We start from the raw sequence: 23,693 nt of genomic DNA on the forward strand, positions 1-23,693 counted from the left end.
CTTGAAGGAACCTCAAATTACAGCGACACACTCCACGGGTTAGGTGTCCCACAGGTAGTGTAGCTTGCACATTGAGGCACAGAACAAGCAAGGCAGCTGCACACTGGTCCGATGATCAAAGAGCAAGAGACAAGAATGGTGAGACTCGTCGAGCCATTTATCTCTCCGCCCTTCAATTAATCCCACATGTGTTTATCGGCCAGGTTGACACAATAAAGTAACTACCTCAAGCTTGTTCCTTCATTTCAGTAGTTGATATGGCATGGATTCCCTGGGGACATTAAGCATAAAGGAACAAGCCCGGGCTTTGTCAGTACACATACCTCTAGAAGGAATACCTTCATTGAATCTTAAATCATTCCTTCGGCAAACACTTAATAAAACACCTTCTCTCCGCAGGCATCCTAGATGGCAGTGGTAGATGAATAGTTGCATTATACCTTTCCATTAGGGACCAGGGTTTGATTCCTAGACAGTGCATCTCATGTACACTGCACTTCTGTTAGTGGAGGCTTATTGCCGTATATACTCCTGTATAAGCTGAGTTTTTACAGCATTTTAATGTAGTTTTTGTGGTAAAATTAGGTGCCTCGGCTGATATTTGGGTTGGCTTATACTCGAGTATATGTGGTAATTGCTTTGATGCTGAACAGCTTTAAACAGAGCTTCCACACTAAGAGTAGGAAGAAAGAATTGGTCATCTAATTCCAAAATATTAGCCAGTGAGCCCCCTATATGAATCACAACAATTTGATCCTGTTGTCCATGTGGTCTCCATGAGTTACCAATCAACTTGTCGGCAGCTAACATACAACGTCATGTATGCAGTCCCTGGGGAGAGGGATGCAAACAGTTAGTGCCAACTCGTCGCTAACTGAACAGTTGATGGGCCAACTTTTCCACCCAGAAGCACCTGAGAAGAAAGGCCTAGCAGTCTAGTTCTGAACAACTAGCAACTGGAAACTCTATGGAGCAGAGTTCTCCTCTGGAATGCATGGGGTTGCCAAAGTCAGAATTGACTCAACGGCGAATGGCAACTGGTTATTTGGGGCAGGCACTCTGCTCACAGGTTCCTCCTAGCACGTTCATTGGCTCTAGGGCATGACCCAACTCATCTGCTGGCAAATGCCCTCCTTTACATTTTTGTATCTGTAGGCAAGTAGTATTCCCATCCCGATGTGGAAGGAACTTACATCTGTGACAAAATCATGCAAAGTATGCAATACCAAAGTAGGGTTTAATTAGGCAATCTAGCTATCATTTCTTTTTTAAATGTAGCTAATCCATCTTTATTTATAATTCCCAGTTTATAGGTATTATTCTATGAGGTAAAAATGAGTAAGAATAGATTTCACTGATGCTGAACAGGGGAGGTAATTATATTTAATATTAAATTACAAGTAATTTTATGTTCAGGAAATTGTGTCTGGGAGGAATTTACAGTCAGTAAGAGCACTGTACAATATGACTAAAACCATTCAGCGTTATTGAACACTTTTTCTTTTTTAAAGTTCTTACAGGAAAAGCCCTTGTGTTTTTAATCAATAAATATTGAATTGTTTTTCCTTCTCCCATATCCTGATAAACTCTCAATTCTAATTAGTTCCCAAATGGAGAGATGTTTAATTCGATTATCCTCTTTATTGATGTTCAAGATTCGTTTTCTTTTGCAGTAAGGCACTGTGAAGAAAGCTGTAGATCTGGAATTGTAATTTAGTGTCCAATTAGAGTTGCTCATTAGCTTAACTGCAGTGAGAAATTTCTGATAATCTCAGCCAACTGGAGACCAAATATTGCCTCTTCATTATTAAGAACCATTAGCAATAATGAGAATCATACTCCAGTGGCTTGAACTCATTCCCCGAAGCTTTCGCAATCTTAATAAAGCTTTCGTGATCTCTCTATGCCGCCATCCTCATTTCTCTCAGCTTTACCTAGAGGCTACATTTTAAAATAATGATTTCTATGAACGACTTGCCTAAAGGCTTTACTCAATTTTCGCTCTCAAATCAGTCTTTTGGTCTGATCTTTTCTCCTCTCCCTATTTAATTGTGGTTTCTGAGCTGGAATGTCTCTCGGTGCATCTGGGATCAGTATTCTTATGTGCTTTCTTTCACTTCAGTGATTCTTGCCTCATACCTTAGTGGCGGGCTTCCTCTTGAAATAGTATGTGTATGTTGTGATTGGAAATGCATTGGACCAGTCGTGACTGAAACCAATAGGAGTTTGGTTTTCTCTAACATTAAAAAAAAAGTCCAGAGAAGCCAGTACAGGTCTAGTGTAGTCTCCTTTAATCTTTCTGGTACGCCGTTCTCAGCTCTTGGCTTCGGTCCTCAGGATTACCTCAGAGTGACACCGTGGCTGCCTCCTCTACAGCCACCATATCCTTGTTCTGGACAGGAAGGAAACAAAGGGGAGAGCAGTGAAACCTGCCAGCTATGTCATTGCTCACTTTTTAAGGAGTTTTCCCAGAAGCAGGACATGGGATGCTACCTAAGTCACTGGAAAGACAGAGCAGGATGTCAGTCAGTTCACTTGCCAGCAAGTCAATTCTGATTCTTGTAAATCTGTTCCATAGTCAGCCCCTGGCCTGGTTTTTAGCTGCCAATACTGACTGTATCATCTCTTCCCACAGATGTAGTCAATTTGGTTTCTGTGTATTCTATCTGGAGAAATCCAAATGATGTTGAAGAAAGGTATTTGTCGCGATGAAATTAGTCTTGCAAAATTCTGGCGTGCAATCTGCAGCTTTGCTTTAAGATGATAGTTTCCAACTACTTTTCCTACCTGTTTGCTTCCATCTTTTACATTCTAACCACCCACAATTATCACTGCAGTTTGAGTGCATGTTTGATCAGTTTCAGACTTAAGATGTTGGTAGAATTCTTCAATTTTTGCATCATTAGCTTTAGTGGTTGGTGCATACATTTGAATAATAGTTGTATTGACTGGATTCCCTTGTATGTGGGTAGATATTATCCTATCACAGGCAGCAGTGTACTTCAAGATTGGTCTTCAAATGTCCTTTTGGAAGACGAAGTTAACACTATTTCTCTTGAATTTGCCATGCTAGCATAGCAAACCATATGATTTTTAAATTCAAAATGGCTAATACCAGTCCATTGCAGCTCCCTAGGCCTAGAATATCTATCTTTAAGTACTCCATTTAAGTTTTGACAACTTCTGATTTTCCTGGTTCATACTTGATACATTCCAAGTTCAAATTATTAATAGATGTTTGCAGCTATTTCTTGGGTGCCTTTAAAGAGCAGAACTATATTGTCTCGGAGCTGTGGGGCTAGAAGTCCAATCAGGATCTGGGCTTTGTCCGTTTCTTCCTTGCCCATAGTCTGTGGGCTGTAAATAAACCTCACACACACATACCCTGAAAAAATAAAGAACAAAAACACAGACATATGCATGCCCATTTTTATTGCAGCAAGCTCTACATAGCAAATTGATTGTGGAGGAATAGATAAGCAAACTGATACATACGCTCAGTTGAATACTATGCATCTTTAAAGAACCATGACAAATATGTCAAACACCTCATATCATGAACAAAATTGGGGGACATTATGCTGAGCAACCCCGGCTTGTCTGTTAGTTTGTCATACTGCGCTAACTTGTGTACTGTTTGCTGTGATACTGGCAGCTATGTCACTGGTTAGATGGGCTAGGTATTTGAAGCTATCCTAGCTCCATTTCTACCTTTTCAGACTACTTACACATCAAACTCTTAGTTCCACATTGGAATGCACCCAAAAGCTCCAGAGAAAAACGGCCTGAGGATCTGCTTCCATGAAGGTGATCGCCAAGGCAGCCCTCAGGAGCACTTCTACTGTGTTATACATGCATGGTCAGGATGTGGTTTATGTACTTTCATACGAGAGGGTAACCCCCACCAAAATGGAATTTGTCCTCCCAAAGCTATGCATTTAATTTTTTTTACAAAACAACCTTATCACCTTCAAAGTGCTCTCCATTACAATTAATACATTTTTCAAATCTGCAATCCCATTCTTGGAAACATTTTTCAAACTCATCCCTGTGGATGGCTGACTGCACCTCCCTTGTTTCGGTCTTCACCTCTTCTCCTTGTCCTTTTATGTCCCTCTTCATTCGCAGAAGCAAAAAGAAGTCACATAGAGCCAGGTCAGGTGAGTCAGGTACATGGGGCAAGAGAGGCATGCTGGTTTCTGCCAAAACTGGCACACAGATATGGCTGCACGAGCAGGTACATTGTCATGGTGGCAAAACCGACTCCCCTGGCTGCCACAAATCAGGCCTTTTTTGTCGCACACTATTAAAACAATCTTTTCAGAACCTCTAAATGGAAAGTTTAATTAATAATCTGACTTGGTGGAATGAACTCCAAATGCACTATGAGTGGACATTTTCCTCTGTTCATGAAGTTGACGGACACCCAGAACAAGGTTTGTCTTCAATCAACATTTCACCTCTTTTGAAACAAGAAAACCACTCATATACTTGAATATTTCCCATAGCACTGTACTTGTAAGTTGTGTTCAACATCACAACGGTTTCTGTGGCATTTTTCTTGAGCAGGAAACAAAATTCCACAGCTGCACACTGTTCTCTTAAATCAGCCTTCACAAAAAATGAGATTCAAGTGAAACTGCTTTTACGAAAAACGTCGCCGTGACTAGAGAGAACCATCCCAGGCGAAGCCACTGGGCGCACTAACTCAGCAAGCTGCTGCCTGCTCACCTCGTGGGAAATGGGTACTGAGAAAGCTGCACTGGGCTCCACCCACACAAGTCTGTTTCTTGGGGGGGGGGGGGGGCGGGGGATGTACCATCTTGTATATCTTTGTCTTCTGTTTGGTTAGTTCCTAATTTTTCCTTTCCTCACCTCTTCTTGTCAGGAAGGAAGGACATCAGAACAATACATTTGAATGAAGCTCAGAACGAAATTAAAATAAAATGCAGGGCTTTGGGGCTGGACAGTATGCAGTACGAAGGGAAGAGCCTCTTTCTGGTGTAGCCATTGACTAACCCGTCGATTTACCCCCAGTCTCCCATCTGTCAAACAAGGAGGCAGTGTACATCTCACCCTAGACGAAGACGTCATGAGTGGTAAAAACTGCAGGATGTTGACGTGTGTGGCTCACTCTCTATTCTTTCTTTCTTAGCCCTGTCCTTGTTTCAGAATGAGCTCAGAACGCCTCTCAGTCATACAGATTCCTAACGGTGTTTCTGAAAAATCTGAGATAATAGTAAAATAACTACAATTATAATATAATTTTGCTCCTTAGAAAGGCTGGGAGGCCCACAGGACCAAAATGATTTCTTACTTTGTTCTTTACACAAAAAGAACGAGCAGGTTTTGAACCTCATTAGAAATAGCAGGAACGTTCTGTGAATGCAGGTAGCAGGAGGAGAACTCTTCTACATCGGAATGAGCAGAGTTTGTGTACATGCATATTCACAATCCTAGGTATCACCTCACTGTCACACGACTCCCCCTATTTCCAACCCGACTCCTGATGTCGGCTTCAGCTGGAGCTGGCACTGGGACTAACCCTGTCCCTTTACAGCCCAAACTTACAGACCAACCCAAGGCTTTGTCAAAATTATAAAATTACTAATAATTAGGTAAGTTTGAGATTATTGTCGCTTAAGTTTTGGTAGGGATGTGGGAATTGCTTCCAGTTTTTTCTTTAATTCAGAGGTTTCAGAAGTGGTCTTTGAAAACTGGAAAAGGAGATTAAGGCAGGTTATTCATTGCATTCCAGATGAATAGTCACTCCCAGGAAGGAATTTGGAAGCTCTTTTGAAAGCCGTTATTTCAAGCATTCTGGGAACCATCATGAGGAGTGGGGGAGGGGAGGTGGGCAAGCAGGCTCTCTGCATCTTTCCACAGCACCCTGAACTCGCAGCCTCTTCTGCCCCTGCTTTCTGTCCTGATCTATATTCACCATGTCAAAACCAGGAAGGAAGTTGAGGGGATTTTGAATATGAAACATATTTCAAGGAATGATCATAAATATGCATTAGGGCAGGAGTATGATTCTTGACCAGAAAATAGCTTGCCTGACCTCTAGATTTTAAATGTTGTCTGACTTGGTCTGGTGATGTCTTTGTGACATTTTTTTATGACAGTATTGCTCTTTAATACCTTAAGTAGGCACGACAAGTTTTTGTTCCTCTGACCAAAGCGCTTTCATTTTGCAGTCACCCGACTACCCTTTCTGCACATGTTCAGGGGCATAGATCTAGTTATAACTGAAAATGGCTTTCTTTGGTTGGGTACTTTCCCAGTAGGAAAGCGTTCAAGAGAGCTATCAGGAAGAAAAGTATAGGTTAATTATGGGCATTAAGTGAGATATGTATTATTTAACATCCTATGACAACCTAAGTTATATGTTTATTAGCCAAGCTGTGGAAGTTACAGTGTTACACAGGGTGAAGGCTAGGGACCAGACATGATCCCCTTTGTAATGAGGGGTCTGAGCCTTTCACTGGACATGATTGCTTTGTGAAGTGTGTGCCCATTCCAGCAGGCACAATGATAATGATGATGCTGGCAACGCTGACAGAAGCACAGGTCACGGAGAAGGACAGCGAGCGATCCTGGTACAGGCAGCATTGAGACAGCCAAGCTGGAACTCAGCGTAGGGACCTCAGCAGGGAGAAGGAGCTCCCGCCCGGTCCTTTTTTTTTCACCATTCTTGGGCTTAGTTGCGTATCCCAGGGCAGGGCGTGTCCATTCATGGGGAATCTCCCGCCAGGAAAAAGCTGGGCCACAGTTCAGTGCTCCAGCTAAGCAGGATGAGTTTTGGAAAGAAAACCAGATGGTGGGCTTTGAAGGTAGGAGGACAGATTTGGGGGTTCAGACTCAGACTCTGTTCTTTTTTTTTTTTAATCATTTTACTGGGAGCTTGTACAACACTTATCACAATCCATACATCCATCCATTGTGTCAAGCACATTTGTACATGTGTTGCCATCATGATTCTCAAAACATTTGCTTTCTACTTAAGCCCTTGGTATCAGCTCCTCATTTTCCCCTCCCTCCCTATCCTCCTCTTTCATAAATCCTTGATAATTTATAAATTATTATTATTTTGTCATGCCTTACACTGTCTGATATCTCCCTTCACCCACTTTTCTGTTTCCCATCCCCCAGGGAGGAGGTTATGTGTAGATCCTTGTAATCAGTTCCCCCTCTCTACCCTTCCTTCCACCCTCCCAGTATCACCACTCTCACCACTGGTCCTGAAGGGATCATCTGTCCTGGATTCCCTGTGTTTCCAATTCCTATCTGTACCAGTGTACATCCTCTGGTCTAGCCAGATTTGTAAGGTAGACTTGGGATCATGATATTGGGGGTGAGGGAAGGGCAGGAAGCATTTAAGAACTAGAGGAAAGTTGTATGTTTCATCATTGCTACACTGTACCCTGACTGGCTCATCTCCTCCCCGCGGACCCTTCTGTAAAGGGATGTCCAGTTGCCTACAGATGGGCTTTGGGTTCCCACTCCGCATTCCTCCTTATTCACAATGATATGATATTTTTTGTACTTTGATGCCTGATACCTGATCCCTTCGACACCTCGTGATCACACAGGCTGGTGTGCTTCCTCCATGTGGGCTTTGTTGCTTCTGTGCTAGATGGCCACTTGTTTACCTTCAAGCCTTTAAGACCCCAGACACTGTATCTTTTGATAGCCGGGCACCATTAGCTTTCCTCACCACATTTACTTACGCACCCATTTCTGACTCTGTTCTTTGCCTTTGGCAAAGTGGTTAGCATTTCATCTGAAAGATGGAGATAATATATCTGTATAATCATGTTAATGTCCTTGTAGTACTTAGTTGCCGTCAAGGTCAGTTACGGATCTTAACAGCCCTATGCACAACAGAAGGAAACACTGACTCAGCCTTACACCACCCTCAGAATTGTTATTCTTAAACCCATTGTTACAACCACTGTGTCAATCTACCTCCTTGACAGTGTTCCTATTTTTCATTTATTCTCTACTTTAAACAAGCATGATGCCCTTTTCCAGGCACTGCTTTCTCCTGATAACATGTCCAAAGTTTGTGAGGTGATTTCTTGCCTTTCTTGATTCTTTCTGTACTTATTCCAAGACAGATTTGTTTGTTCTTCTGGAATTCTGTGGTACTTTCAGTCTTCTTCAACAAATGCATCAATTCCTCTTTGGTCTTTCTTACTAGTTGTTCGGTTTTCACATGCATGTGAAACAATTAAAAAGATAGGTTGAGTCAGATACATTTTTGTCCTCAAAGTGATCTCTTTGCACTCTAAAACTTTAAAGAGGTCTTTAAAGTGCAGCAGATTTCAGCAATGCAATTGACTGGTTCGATTTCTTGGCAGCTGCTTCTGTGACCGTTGATTGTAGGTGCTTCAAATGCTTCCTGCTCAGCTACTAACTGGAAGGCTGGAGGTTTGAATTCACCTAATGGTATAGTAATTTCTTATTGAGCAAAGTATGTGGTTCAAAGCCAGGTGCTTTGTGGGAAGAAAACAAGACTTTCACCTCCCATAAACAGTTACAGTCTGGGGAACCCACAAGGGGCTTGCGATGGGTTAGCGTCCACTCAGTGGCAGTGAGTTTGGTTTGGGTTTAATGACACAATGTTAGAAAGGCATGTTGATCTGCCTCTATAAGATGATAGCTAAGAAAACTCCATGGAGCAGTGCTAATCTGACACACATGTGCCTGCTATGGGGTCAGAATCGACTTCACACCAGCAGGTTTGGTTTTTTGGCTTTAAAATGTGGTCCTGAAGATTAAGTGAGAGTGTATGTATATAAAGCTTTCAGGATGGTGACTAGCAAATCATAAGAGCTTTAAAATGGTTGCTATTGTCATAATTTGTTTCTAATTAATTTGAAAAAGATATGGAGGAATATGAGCTATTGTATTGGAAAAATGTCGTTAATAATCACGTACACCCTCAATCTCCTAGAAAGCCTGAACAAATACCGTGCTTTATTTACAGTTGTTTGTTTTTTCAATTTACTAAAGGAGAGTTGGATTAACTATCACTCAAAAAGAATCCTCCTCTGCCTTTAGGAAGCACAAATTAATTCAAAAGCCTCACAACTATAGTGAACAACTTGTGTGAACAACTCATATCATCTAACCAACCCTGAGGAAATTGGTCTGGCAGCTGGGCTGTTTGGGTCTGTGTTTTGCACTAAGGACAGGTGGTCTGTGAGGCCCTGAAGATGATGTGTAATAGATATGATAAAGACATGATTGGCTCGGCTTCTCCAGGGAGGTGCAGAGGCTTTTCATGGCAATTAATTATTCACACGTCTCCCTTCCCCTCAAATGGTTGGTTTCCTCAGTCTCCACAAAAACAGACATCCTCTGGTGTGTGTAACCCTAGTCCCTGATGATCACTGGGGGCTGCATTCTATAGTCCTCCAGCCATATGGTTTAGAAATATGTGGAGCCAGCATGTGCTGGCGATAGCCAGAACACACTAATGTCCCTGAGTTCTTCTTAACTTTACTGGGGCAGCTTTTTAACCATCCCACCCTCACGTTCCTCACTCACTCAGTCTCAGCTGCCTCCCAAGCTGCCCAGACTTAAATGCTGTTTGGTGAAGTGTCTTTGGAGCCCTCTCCTCTCCGTCCAGGCTGAGCATCTCGCCTTTTGCAGAGCTGTAAGCTGTCACTCGGTGACACAAACTCCAGGGTGGCTGGTGTCCCCACTCACTGGAAACTTGTGTGCAGTTCACGGAGGGGACAGCGCTGTGCACCCAGACAGGTCTGTTGTAATTCAGGAGTGCCTGGCTCAGGCCCTTTCATCTCAATCTCTCGGTCTATCTACAGGCGCTCTTGCTGCACCCTCTCCACTCCTTGCCGTGCTGCTTGCCTCTCCACTCCTGCACCCACTGGCCAGGCTGACCCATCTGAGGTGTCCTCAAGGCCCCTGCTCAGATGGAAAATCCAGTGCATGTGTCAACAGGAGGCAGTTTCTAGTTTGTTCTTCGTCAGGAGCCTGGATGTGAAGCCAGGTTGTCGCTTTGTAGCAAGGCAGACAGCCAGTGGGCTAAGGTGGGGGATCCTGAAGGCAGTGAGACGGAGGCAGCGTGGCCATAAGTGAATGAGGATGGCTGTGAAGGTGAAAGCCCAGAGACTGTGGACAACTTCTCTACAGAACACGCTGGCACTGTGTACACGCACCACAGAGTCTGGAGCCGTAATACCTGCTTAGTCAGTGGTTCCAGCCTTTCTAATGCCGCGACCCTCATGTTGTAGTGACCCCCAAACCATAAAATGATTTTTGCTGCTACTTCATCACTGTAATTTTGCTACTGTTATGAATCAGGCGATCCCTGTGAAAGGGTCATTCGACCCCCAGAGGGGTCACAACCCACAGGTTTAGAACCACCGTGCAAAGTCCTCAGCCATGAACTCTGGGTCATCATAGCAAGTCACTTCACCTCTCTGAGCCTTGGTTTTCTACTCTCAAAAATGGGGATGAAGTCCCCTGGTAATGTAAACATCATGTGCTTAACTGCTAATCAAAAGACTAGAAATTTGAGTCAACACAGGTGCACCTCAGAAGAAAGATTTGGTGATATTTCTTTGAAAAAGTCACAGCCATTTAAAACTTTATGGAATACCACTCAACAGTAAAGAAAAAAGAGCTTTAGAAATACCTTGGACCATATATATATAAACTTGGAGAGAAACGAGTCAATAAAAAATAACTATGATGTGAATTTTACATGTCTGTAAAATGGTTCAGTAAATAAATGTGAGAATGCTTCACAAAGTTCATGGAAAAATAGATTTAAAGAATAATGGATTTTTTTCCACAAACTTTTTAAAGCCCCTCATATGTTTTCACTACTGTGAAATAATATGAACAGCTAAGTATGTAGACATTAATGTTCCTTAGTGGCTACCTGGGATTGTGTTAGAGGAGAAATCACTTCTAGAGTGTAGATGGGAAAGGTAACATCAAAACATACAGTGCTTGGCACGGTCCTAACTTGCCCACCACCCCGCCCCCGCTTCCTTTCATGCTGTTGTTGCCTGTGGGCACAGTGCCCTGAAGGAAGTGATGGCAGCAAGTAATGTGTAGAAAACCCCTCTGGGGGGGGAGGGCATTATGGAGCTGGAGGGACCCATGGAGGAGTCAGAGAGCCAGAGAAAGGAGAGGCAAAAGAGCAATGGAAGGAGGTCTAGGTACCATTAATACTCCTGTGAGAAATCGTTTTCTCTTCTTTCTGACTTCTCCATTTAGCTTCTCTTTCGTTTTCATTTTTTTGGCCCTTAGAACATCTAGAAACTAAATGGAGACACTGAAGACGGTTTTAATAAACTTTCATATGGATTCTTTAAATCTCATAAATCAAGAAGAAAAGATCTGCCTAATGGCAATATTTTTAAATCATTTTATGGGGAGCTCTTACAAATATAATATTCCATAGTTCAATTACATCAAGCAGTATTGTACAATTGCTACCACATTCAGTTTCAAAACATTTTCTTTCTTCTTAAACCCCTTGATATTTGCTCTCCTTTATCCCCTCCCTCCCCCATCATACCCCCAGTTATATATATATACATATATACATATATATATCTTATACATCCATTCACATACAATTCTGTTGTTCAATCTCATCAACTGGGGTTATAGTCATCAATGCTGTCCACTCCCTGTTCCTCCTTTCTCCCCCCTTTCTTCCCATACCCCCAAGGAACCATTACTTCGGTTACTCTTTCTAAAGGGTTATCTATCTTGTATCAAATGATCTTTAATATACAAATGAACATATGCAAATCTGACACGATTAATGAGGTAAAAAAAACTATATTAGTAAGGGGAGGCAATATTAAAGAACTAGAGGATAGTTACGTGGTTCATCAGTGCTGTATCACACCCTGGATTTATCATCCCTTCTATGTGGCCCTTCTGAGAGGACCTGTCCAATTATCTTACAGATGGGTTTGGGGTCTCCACTACATCCACTCCCCTTCACACTGATTTGGTTGCTTGTTTTTAAATTTCTGATACCTCTTCCCATCGACACCTCATGCTGCTTCTATGTGGACTTTCTTGCTTCCCTGCTAGATGGATGCTTGTTTAACTACAAGCCTTTAAGACCCCAGATGCTATATCTTTTAATAGCCTGGCACCATCAGCTTTCTTCAACACATTTGCTTGTGCACCCATTTTGCCTTCAGTGATAATGTCAGGAAGGTGAGTATCATACAGTGCCACATTATTGGAATAAACCATTCTTGTACTGAGGTAAGATTTAAATAGAGGCCCAAAGTCCATCTGCTTCCTTGTTGCATTTGCATATATATACATATATAAACAAATACATATATTGATATATATGTATACTTTTTTTCTTTCTTTCCTCATTTTCTTTTTTCTCCTACCCCACTATCTTGTTTACCCATCATTCACCTCTCAGTAATTCCTCTCAGATACAAGCATAACCAGGAAAGCTACACCCTCCTTGCCATCAATTTTAGAATCCTTACTGTTCCCCTGTACCCATCATTTTTTTTCTCTGCTTACCTCATCCTGCCTCCTCCCTTCCCTTGCCCCCTAGGAACTGTAGGTCCATTCACTGTCTCCGTAAGATTGCCTATCTTGTACAGATAAACCAAAAAAACCCCAAAACAACCAAATATATAGTCACAAGTCTAACAGGGATCCTGACATAGAACAGATGGATATCTGTTAAATAGAGAGCGGACATGTTATAAACCACCAGTCAGTCCCCATTTCTTTCAGGGTTACGTATTCTGGGTCCTGCTTACTTAACAATACATACACCCTTTTAGTCTTACGTATTCGTGTCCGAAAGACTCACATCCTAAAAGTCCTCACTGCTAGTCGTGCTGTCAGGGATGAAGCAGACTAGTGCCCCCACTGTTACACCTTTAGACTCTCATTGTGTGTTACCCCAAATCAGTTCAGATGGGGTGCCAAGTGCTGCCCTCCTGAGTCAGAAGACATATGAATCATTGTGTTTGGTCTGGCTCATGCCAGAACATCTGGTCCTTAGCCAGGAAATTATGTGTTGTGTGCATTTTCCCTTATGTCTGTTCTGCTGTTTGAACTTATCTCAGTGGACTCATGTTGTACTTGACATTTTGTGCTTAGGTACCTTCACTCAGCATAATATCCTGCAACTCTTTACACAAGATGAGGTGTTTCCATTTCATCACTATTTTTCAGGGATGTGTAGTGTTCCATTGTGTGTATGTACCAAAGTTTTTAATCCATTCATCTATTGATGGAAATTTAAGCTGTTTCCAATTCTTTGCTATTGTGAACTGTGCAATTATGAACACTGGAGAGCAGATGTTTAGTCTGTTTCTTATTTCTTCTGGGTATATATCCCATAGTGGAATTGCTGGGTCATAAGGTAGCTCAATTTCCATCTGTTTTAGGTATCACCAAATTGCTTTCGACAGTGGCTGTATGTATCTACAAGACCACCAGCAGTGAACGAGCATTCCTATCTCACCACACCCCCTCCAACATTTGTTGCTTTCTGTTTTCTTGAATTGGGCTGACTTTGTGGGAGCTATAGTGGTATCTCATAAATGTTTTGATTTGCATTTCCCGGATGGCTAGTGCTCAGGAAATTTTTCTCATATGTTTATTGGCCATTCAGATTTCCTCCTTTGTGAATCTTCTGTTCAAGTCTTTTGCCCACCTCCTCAGTGGGCTATTCATTTTTTTCTTGTTGTAAGCTTGTAGGATTCTGTAGATTTTAGTAATAAGCCCTTTTTTTGATATGTCATTACTAAATATCTTCTCCCAATCCTTGGGCTCTCTTATTACTCTCTTGATGAAGTCTTTCAATGTACACAAGTGTTCTATCTTTAGTAGATCTCATTCATCTGTTTTATCTTTCTTGGGATTTATAGCCTTCCTTATTTCTGATAGCCCATGTATTCCCTGTGTTAAGGTCCTTGGCTTTGTCCCAATTTTCTCATTGACGATCTTGGTAGTTTGGAGTTTTACTTTGAGATCTGTGTTCCAACTTGAGTTTGTTCTTGTGTATGGAGTGAGGTAAGGATCTTGTTTCATTCTTCTGAAGGCTGATAGCCAGCTTTCCCAGCACCATTTGTTGAACAGGGCATCTGCTTCCCATTTCATAATTTTGGGACTTTGTCAAAGATCAGTTGTCTGTATGCTGTTGTTTTAATTTCTGGATTTTCTCTTCTTATCTATTGGCCCAAATACCTATCCTTTACCAGTACCATGCTGTTTTGACAACTGTGGTTATATAATAAGTTTTAAAGTCAGCTAGTGCAAGCCTGCCCACTTAGTTCTTCATTGCCAATTCTGGCTTCTTCTCTTTCCATATGAACTCGGTACTCAGTTTTACCATTTCTTTGAAAAATGATGTTGACATTTGTATTGGGATTGCATTGAGTTTATATTGTGACATAGACAGGATTGACATCTTTACAATATCGAGTCTTCCAATCCACAATCAAGGGATATTCTTCCATTTGTGAAGGTTCCTTTTGGTCTTGTACTAATGTTCTGTAGTTTTCCTCATACAGATCTTTTGTTTTTTGGTTAGGTATATCCCTAGATATTTCTGTTTATGCTTGGCTATTATGAAGGATACGGCCTTCTTAATCTCTTTGTCTGTAATTCCCTCAGTGGTGGATAACAATCCAATAGACTTCTACTTGTTGACCTTATCTCCTGCCACTCTACCCCTAATAGTACTAATGATTGTGGTGAAGGTTGTACAACTCTTCTTGAGATGGTTACCCTATTGGATTGTATAATATATGGATTAAGTGCCAATAAAACTATTTTGAAAAATCGAAGAGAGCATCATCCTTGGACAGTTCCACCCAATAAATCAAGTGATAATAAACTATAGGAGACCCTAACGCATGAACAGAAAGAAAGAGCCTTCTCCAGTTTCCTATTTCAGAAGAGACCATTAAACTTCTGAAAGATCACAGGGTAAGATTTATCTTTCCCACTCAAGTTAAGACCTTTGATCCTGTATATGAAGGGAAGGATTTAATTGCTGAGGAACAGACAGGGACAGGAAAGACGGTCTCTTTTGCTTTCCCCTTGTCTGAAAGACTACGGAGAAATCCAGAGATCATTTTTAAAAGCTGCTGATCCAGGCGCCCCCTCCCAAAAAAACAAACAAAAAAAATAATTAATTAAAAGCTGCTGACCAAAGGTACTTGTTTTGGCACCAACAAGGAGACTGGCAAACCAAGTAGTCAAAGACTTCAAAGATAAATCTGGAAACTCAGTGTGGCATCTTTTTATGGTAGAACATCATATCAAAACCAAATTAATCATATTCAAGATGCTATTGACATCTTGGTTGGGACCCCAGGTCATATCAAAGGCCATTTGCAGAGCATCCAATTGGGTCTTTCAAAATTATATCATGTTGTTCTTGATTAGGTGGATCAAATGTTAGAATTAGGTTTTGCTGAACAAGTTGAAGATATTAGCCATGAATCCTAACAGAGGGTTTGCAAAATTGCAATGAGGAGGAGCAAGAGGAGAAGAAGAAGAAAGAAAGAAAGAAAGAAAGAAAGAAAGAAAGAAAGAAAGAAAGAAAGAAAGAAAGAAAGAAAGAAATATGCACAGATTGGTCTTGGAAAAATAACTCAGAACGCTGCAACTGCTGTGGAACATTTGGCCATCCAGTGCCATAGGTCTCAGAGGCCAGCAGTCACTGGAGATGCCCTTCAAATCTATAGTGAATCTGAAGGGAGCACTGTTATTTTCTGTGAAATAAAAAAGAATATAATTGAAATAGCCATGAATTTGCACATAAAACAAAATGCCCACTGGTTACATGGAGACATTGCACAGTCACAAAGAGAAATTATACTGAAAGACTTCAGAAAAGGTCATTTTAAAATGTTGGTGGCCACCAATGTGGCTGCCCATGATTTGGACATTCCTGAGGTTGACTTGGTGATTCAAAGGAGTCCTACATCCATCGTACCAACACATGGGTAGAACTGGCTGGATAGGAATTTGCATATGTTTTTATTAACCAAGAGAAAGAGCATACTAAGGTATGTGGAACAAAAAGCAGGTATTACTTTTAAATATGTAGCTGTTCCTTCTGTGGATTTAGTTAAATCTAAAAACATGGATACCACCAGGTCTCGGGAGTCTGGTTTTTATGGTCCTGTTGATTTTTTCCAACGATCAGGTCAGAGACTGATAGAAGAAAATGGGGCAGTGGATGATTTGGCTACAGCATTAGACACATCTCAGGGGCATCAGACTTTGAAGTAAGATACTTAATCACCTCTGATTAGGAGTGTGTGACCATGAGATTGGAAATCACAGAAGAAATACAAGATGTCAACCGTGCTGTGTTCCCAGTTACCAGAATGTGCCTCCTAACAGAAATATGGGTGTTTGCTTTGATGTTTCACCTGAGTCATATTGCAGGCATAATGTCATGACTCAGACTGGATGTGCTCAGTGTTAGCCAAATTACCTGAAATGGAAGAATACAATGAGGAGCCAGGTGGCCGGTCAGGTAGACAGAGTTGACAGGGATGTCAGTCAGGATGTCAACAAGACAGTAGAAACAAAGTGGAAATAGAAATCGATCAAGCGAAGCCACAAATGGAGTTGTTTTGTTTTGACATTTTATTTTACAGCTTTTGTAACAATCCATATATCTATTGTATCAAGCACATTTGTACATATTATTTTCTAGACATTTATTTTCAATTGAGCCCTGGGTGTCAGCTCCTCTTTTTCCACACCCCCTCCCAACCCTCGTTGCCCCTTGACAAATTATAAATCATTATTATTTTCATATCTTACACTGACAGCTGTCTCCCTCCCCCCCATAGTCTTTGTTGTTCATCCCTTTGGGGGGGTACAGTTATGTGTCGATCATCCCCTCTTCTCCCCACCTCCCCCCTACCCTTCTGGTATCACTACTTCCATTTCTATACCTTGATTCCATGTGTCATAAGCTCTTATGTATTATCTGTACCTGTGCACATGCTCCAGTCTAGCCCAAAGTGAAAGGCAGTAGTAGAGTAGGAACCAGAGGAGTATTGTATGTTTCATCAGTGCTTTACTCCTCCCTGACTGACTCATCCCACCCCTGTGACCTCTCTGTCAGGGGATGTTCCATTGTATACAGAGGGGCTTTGGGTCTCTGCTGCAATCCCCCTCTTTCTCAACAATATGGTTTGTTTGTTTGTCTGTATGTTTTGGGTCTTCTGATGCCTGCTACCCAGTCCCAGTGACACCTCATGATCTCACAGGCTGGTTTGCTTCTTCCATGTGGGCTTGTTGCTTCTGAGTTAGATGGCCGCTTGTTTACCTTCAAGCTTTTAAGACCCCAGACACTATATCTTTTGATAGCTGGGCACCATCAGCTTTCTTCACCACATTTGCTGGGAGGGTGCCAGGTTGTTAGAACAAAGTGTTCTTGCATTGAGGGAAGGCTTGAGCAGAGGCTGAAGTCAATCCACAACCTCAGTGTATTGCCATATAAGTACACGGGCCAATACCTCTATTGTTATGAATTAATATATTAACGTAGGTACACACCTAAGCTTATACCTCTATCCTTATCTTTGCTTGCTAGATCCATTCCTCTGTTTACTTTCACCTTCTTTCTGCCCACCATCATGCTTGTCCTACTTCTGCCACAAATGGAGTTTTTACTGAGCATTTGATAGTTAATATACCAGTGTGAGATTGCCTACTTCTGCCTAATCATGCATATTACCTACCAAAAATTAGGTCATCATAATTGAGATATGTGTCTGCTACTTTCAAAGTTGGCCATCTTAGGATGTCATTTTTGTATTACGTTTGCTTAACTTATCTGTATATCTTTCCTTTCATAATAAAACTATATGTGCACTGTTAAAAAAGGAATGATGGTAAACAATTCTACTTATCCAGTTATACCTTTGAATTAAAAAACAAAACAACAAAAAACTTTTACTGTATCTTTTACCAAAAACGTACAGTGCTTGAGGAAGAACACCGGTGGACCTGTTGATAATTGCTGTAGTGTATATAAGCAAGCCACCACTCGTTCACTCCCTTGGTCACTCATCCGACTATGTTAGCTTACTGTGATACTGGGAGCCATGACACTAAGAGCTCAACTACTCCTTTCTGAGCCAGTTTCAATGGCACTTCCAGACTTAAGACAGACGAGAAAGAAGGAAGAGGCAGCCCACTTCCGAAGGATCAGGCACTTTGAGTTTATGAATAGCAGTGGAAGATTGTATTTGTTCCTGAAGATGAGTTCATAAGGTTGAAAACCATTCAAAATATGACTGGAGAGAGCTGCCTCCTCCAAGTAGGGTTGACTTTAGTATATGTGCTGCCGAAGCAAGCAGGAAGTAGAGTTGACTTTAATGATGTGGATGAAACAAAGCTCTCAGACCCTTAATTTGTTGAGGTAGCATGACTCAAAATGAGAACAAGCCACTTCAAATATATGTTAATTAATAATGGGGATGTGGAATATACAAAGTATAATTTTAGGAATTTATACAAAATGAAATGGAATGCATAAAGATTTATATACTTAGTTCATGTATTATATTTTAGTGAGATGAAATGGCAGGTGTTGGCTGTTTTGAATCAGATAGTCATATGGTCCACTATGTTGGGAATGACAAATTGAAGAGGAATGGTGTCACAGTCCTTATCCAAAAGAACATTTCAGGATCTAACCTGAAGTACAAAACTGTCAGCGGCAGGAAACTATCCATACATCTACAAAGAAGGCCAGTCAAGATGAAAATTATTCAGATTTATTAATCAACCATTAATGCCACAAATGAAGAAATTATAGATGTTTACCAATTTCTGCAGTCTGAAATGGATCAACATGTGATCAAGATGCATTGATAATTACTGATGATAAGAATGCAAAAGGTAGACATGAAGAAAGATAAGCAGTTGGAAAATATCATGTTGGTAATAAAGGATTGCCTGCAATGCCATCCAGCTGTGTAGGATGGCACTGAGCCCTGCATCACTGGCAGAGGCCTTGAGTCGAGTGCATCTGCTCTGACTTACCCCTGCTTGACCTTGGATTGTGGACTGAACAGAACCCACCCCCTCATGAGACATTTCTTCACAATCCCATGGGTTTCTGTGGGACACTGCAGGGATTCACAGAGCCAGAAATGTGAAGGAATATACTCAAGGGAGGAATGTGGGAGAAATGGAACAGATTAGCATCTTGGAAGATCTGGAGACCTCTTCAATCTCCAACTCCTTGGGACTAGTTTGGTATTAACTCTTACAAAAGAAATTATTACTTCAAATAGAAGTGATGGAGATTGCATGTTGGAAATCACTAAGACCAGTACATTCCTTATTTTAATACCCTTTTCAACAACATAAGTCAATGGAATGGAATACACATGGTATTTACAGGGACTACACTTGGAATACATAGGATTAAAATCAAGTACCTATGGAAAGAGATGAGAGAGAAGATCAGTATCATCAACTGAAACAGAGCTAGGGGATACCTGTGGAGAAGACCATCAACTGCTCATATCTGCAAGTTCAAATTGATGCTGAAGAAATTTAAACAAGTCCACAAGAACCAACATATAACCTACACTCTATCTCATCTATATTTAGCGATTATCTCAAGAGTACATTTAATGCTTTGAAAACTAATTCCTGAAAATGAGACCAGCCTGTGGGATGAAATCAAGGGTATTACATAAGAAGAATGTAAAAGGTCGTTTAAAAAGCAGAAAAGAAACAAATGACCAAAAGGGACATCAGAAGAGACTTTGAAACTTGCTCTTCAATGTATAATAGCTAAAGTAAGAGAAAGGTGATGGAGTCAAAGCTGAACAGAACACCTCAAAAGGCAGCTTAAAAAGATAGAGTTTTATAATGACATGAACAAAGACTTGGCGTTAGGAAGACAAAAGGGAAGAAGGTGCTCTGCATTTCTTAAGCTGAAAGAACTGAAGAAAAAATTCAATCCTCAAATTGAAATATTGGAGGATTCTCTGAACAACATATTAAATGATGCTGGATAGCAAAAGAAGATGGAAGAATACACAGATTCAATGTATCCAAAATAATTGGTCAATGATTAACCATTTCAGGAGACAGCATATGAGCAAGAACCTACGCAGCATTCAAGAATAATGATGTATCTGCCCCGCACCGCCTAACACGAATGAACCTGGAAGCTACATGCTGAGCGAAATTAGCCAACACAAAAAGGCAAGTTTATTGTATGAAACTACTCCAGAGTAAAGAGTAAAGCAGAGGTTTTCCCGGAAAAGAAAGATTTCCATCTTTTCTCTGTTTATCATGATGTTACCTACTGGTCCATTTGTGAGAGTTTTTGTTTTGATCTTCATTAGCAGACGCTTCAAGTCCTCCTCACTTTCAGCAAGCAAGATTGTATCATCTTCATATCACAGGTCGTTAATAAGCCTTCCTCCAAACCGGATATAGACAGGGCTGCTGTTCTTGTTAGGTGCCATGGAATTGGTTCTGACTCACAGTAATTCTTTTTACTGTGAGTCAGAAAGGAAACAACTTGGTCTTTTGCCATCCTCACAGTTATTTTTTATGTTTGAACCCATTGTTTCAGCCATTGTGTCAATCTACCTTTTCTAGGGCTTCCTCTTTCATGCTGCCCCTTTACTTTACCCACATGATGCCCTTCTTCAGAGACTGTTCTCTCCTGAGACAAAGTCTCCCTATCCTTGTTGAAGATAATTATTGCCAGAGGATGGGCCCTCAGGTCAGAGGGCAGAAGGAACTGCTTTATCAGAATGGAGTTGCCCGTGGTGATGTGAGTCAGCTCAAACCCGTGTGAGTGGAGCCTTTGGGATCTTTATTTGCTCATGTTGCATGAATCAAGGTAAGAAGAAATGGATGCAAATATCTGCTTCAGACCTGGACCTGGAATGTGCAATGTATGAAACTAGGAAAATTGGAAGTCATTAAAAATGAAATGGAAGGCATAAAATTCAATATCTTAAGCATTAGTGAGCTGAAATGGACTGGTATTGGCCATTTGAATCAGAAAATCATATGATTTACTATGCTGGGAATAACACAATCAAGAGGAATAGCATACCATTCACTGTCAAAAAGGACATTGCAAAATCAGTAATGAAGTACAATGCTATCTCTGATAGTATTATATCTATATGCTTTCAATAAAATATAATCAGTACAATTATTATTCATATTGTACCAATCACAAAAGCTAGTGATGAAGAAATTGAAGAATTCTACCAATGAATTTAGTCAGTAATTAATCAAATATGCACTCAAGATGCAAAAGGTAGAAACACAGAACAGTAGTTGGAAAATATGGACTTGGTGATAGAAATGAAGCTGGCGATCTTATGGCAGAATTTTGCAAACCCAACATGTTTATAGCAAATACCTCTTTTCAACAATTCCAAAGGCAAAAATATACATATGGACTTCTGAAGATGGAATACACCGAAGGACTGCATCTGGGAAATCAGACAGTGGAGAAGCTCAACATTGCAACTAAAACCAGGCCAGGAACTGACTACAGAAAAGACCATCAATTACACATATGTAAGTTCAGGTTGGTGCTCAAGAAAATTTAATACAAATCCATGAGAGCCATAGCACAGCCTGGTATGTATCACACTGAATTTTGAGAACATCTCAAGAGCAGATTAGCTGAATTGAACACTAATGACAGAAGACCGGATGAGCTATGAGAGGATATCAAGAATATCTTTCATGAAGAAAGATAAAGGCCCATAAAAAAGATAGGAAAAAAAGAAAAGATCAAAGTGAATGCCAGAAGAGACTCTAAAACTTGCCCTTGACCATAGAGTAGTTAAAGTAAATGAAATAAATGAAGTTAAAGCTCTGAATAGAAACTTTCAAAGGACAGCTCAAGAAGACAAAGCCAAATATTATAATGAAGCATGCCAAGACCTGACATTAGACAACCAAAAGGGAAGAACATGCTTGGCATATCTTCAAGTGAAAGAACTCAAGGAAAAAAAAATTCAAACCTCAAGTTGCAATGTAGAAAGATTATGTGGACAAAATATTGAATGATGCAGGAAGCATTCAAAGAAGATGGACAGAGAATACAGAGAGTCTACCAAAAAGAGCTAGCCCTGGAGGAGAAAACAACAGGACTGACAGTTCCGGGGGACATGGGGAGAGGGGAGGGGGGATAGGTAGTGGTGTTAACAAACCCAGGGACAAGGGAACAACAAGTGATCCAAATCGGTGGTGAGGAGGGTGTAGGAGGCCTGGTAGGGTGTGATCAATAGTAAAGCAACCAAGAGGAATTACTGAAACCCAAATGAAGACAGAGCATGATAGTGGGACAAGAGGAAAGTCAAAGGAAATAAAGGAAAGAGTTAGGAGGCAAAGGGCATTTATAGAGGTCTAAATAAAGCCATGCACATATGTAAATATATTTATATATGAGGATGGGGAAATAGATCTATGTGCATATATTTATATGTTTAGTATTAAGGTAGCAGAAGGACATTGAGCCTCCACTCAAGTTGTATTAGCCCCTAATAAAATGATTTTTTAAGTGAAAAAAAAAAACAACTAGGTGACATTCCGCCATTTCAGGAGGTAGTATATGAGCAAGAACCAATGTGCTGAAGGAAGAAGTTCAAGCTGCACTGGAGGCACTAGCAAGGAATACGGCTCCAGGATTGATGGAATGTCAATTTGAAACATTTTCCCAAGCTGGTGAAACACTGGAAGCACTTACTTATCTATACTAAGAAATTTGGAAGACACCAATCGGTTAACTGACAGGAAGAGATCCATAATTGCACCCATTCCAAAGAAAGGTGACCCCACAGAATGCTCAAATTATAGGGCAATATTATTCATATCACATCCAAATAACATTTTGCTGAAGATTATCCAAAAATAGTTACAGCAGTCCATTGTCAGGGAGCTGTCAGAGGTTACAGTGAGATTCAGAAAGGGATGTCAAAGAGGGGTATCATTACTGATATCAGGTGAATCTTGACTGAAAGCAGACGATACTAAAAGAAAGATGTTTACTTGTGTTTTACTGATTATACAAAGGCATTTAATTGTGTGAATTATAACAAACTGTGGATAATCTTGAGAAGAATGGGAATCCCAGAACACTTCGTTGTGCTCATGTGTAACTTGTAAAGTTGTACAAATGTAACAAGGCAAAAGTGCATGGTTTAAAATCAGGAAAGGTATGCATTAGCATTGTATCCTCTGACCATATTTATTTAGTCTGTATGCTGAGTAAATAATCAGAGAAGTTGGATTATTTGAAGCAGATTGTGACACCAGCATTGGAGGAAGGCTTATTAATAACCTGGAATATGCAGATGATATAAGCTTGTTTGTTGAAAGTGAGGAGGACTTGAAACACTTGCTGATGATGGTCAAGAATTGCAGCCTTCAGTATGGGTTACAACTCAATGTAAAGAAGGCCAAAATCCTCACAGCTGAATCAGTAGGTATAACATCATGATAAATGAATAAATGACTGCAGTTGTCAAGGATTTCATTTTGCTTGGATCTACAATCAGTGCTCATGGAAGCAGCCATCAAGAAACCAAAAGACATGCTGCATCAGGTAAATCTGCTGCACAGACTTACTTAGAATACTGAGGAGCAAGGACGGTACTTTGATGACTGAGGTT

General features: G+C 40.7%; 1 protein-coding gene and 1 pseudogene across 1 annotated transcript in view; both read left to right on the forward strand.

Moving 5' to 3' along the window:
- Positions 1-23,693, forward strand: part of FAM124A (family with sequence similarity 124 member A) — a 79,629-nt gene that overhangs the window by 17,638 nt on the left and 38,298 nt on the right. The gene's annotated exons all lie outside the window — the stretch shown is intronic.
- LOC142461562 (ATP-dependent RNA helicase DDX50 pseudogene) lies at positions 11,122-16,649 on the forward strand (annotated as a pseudogene).

Source organism: Tenrec ecaudatus, chromosome 11 (assembly GCF_050624435.1).
Source record: "Tenrec ecaudatus isolate mTenEca1 chromosome 11, mTenEca1.hap1, whole genome shotgun sequence".
NCBI lineage: Eukaryota > Metazoa > Chordata > Mammalia > Afrosoricida > Tenrecidae > Tenrec > Tenrec ecaudatus.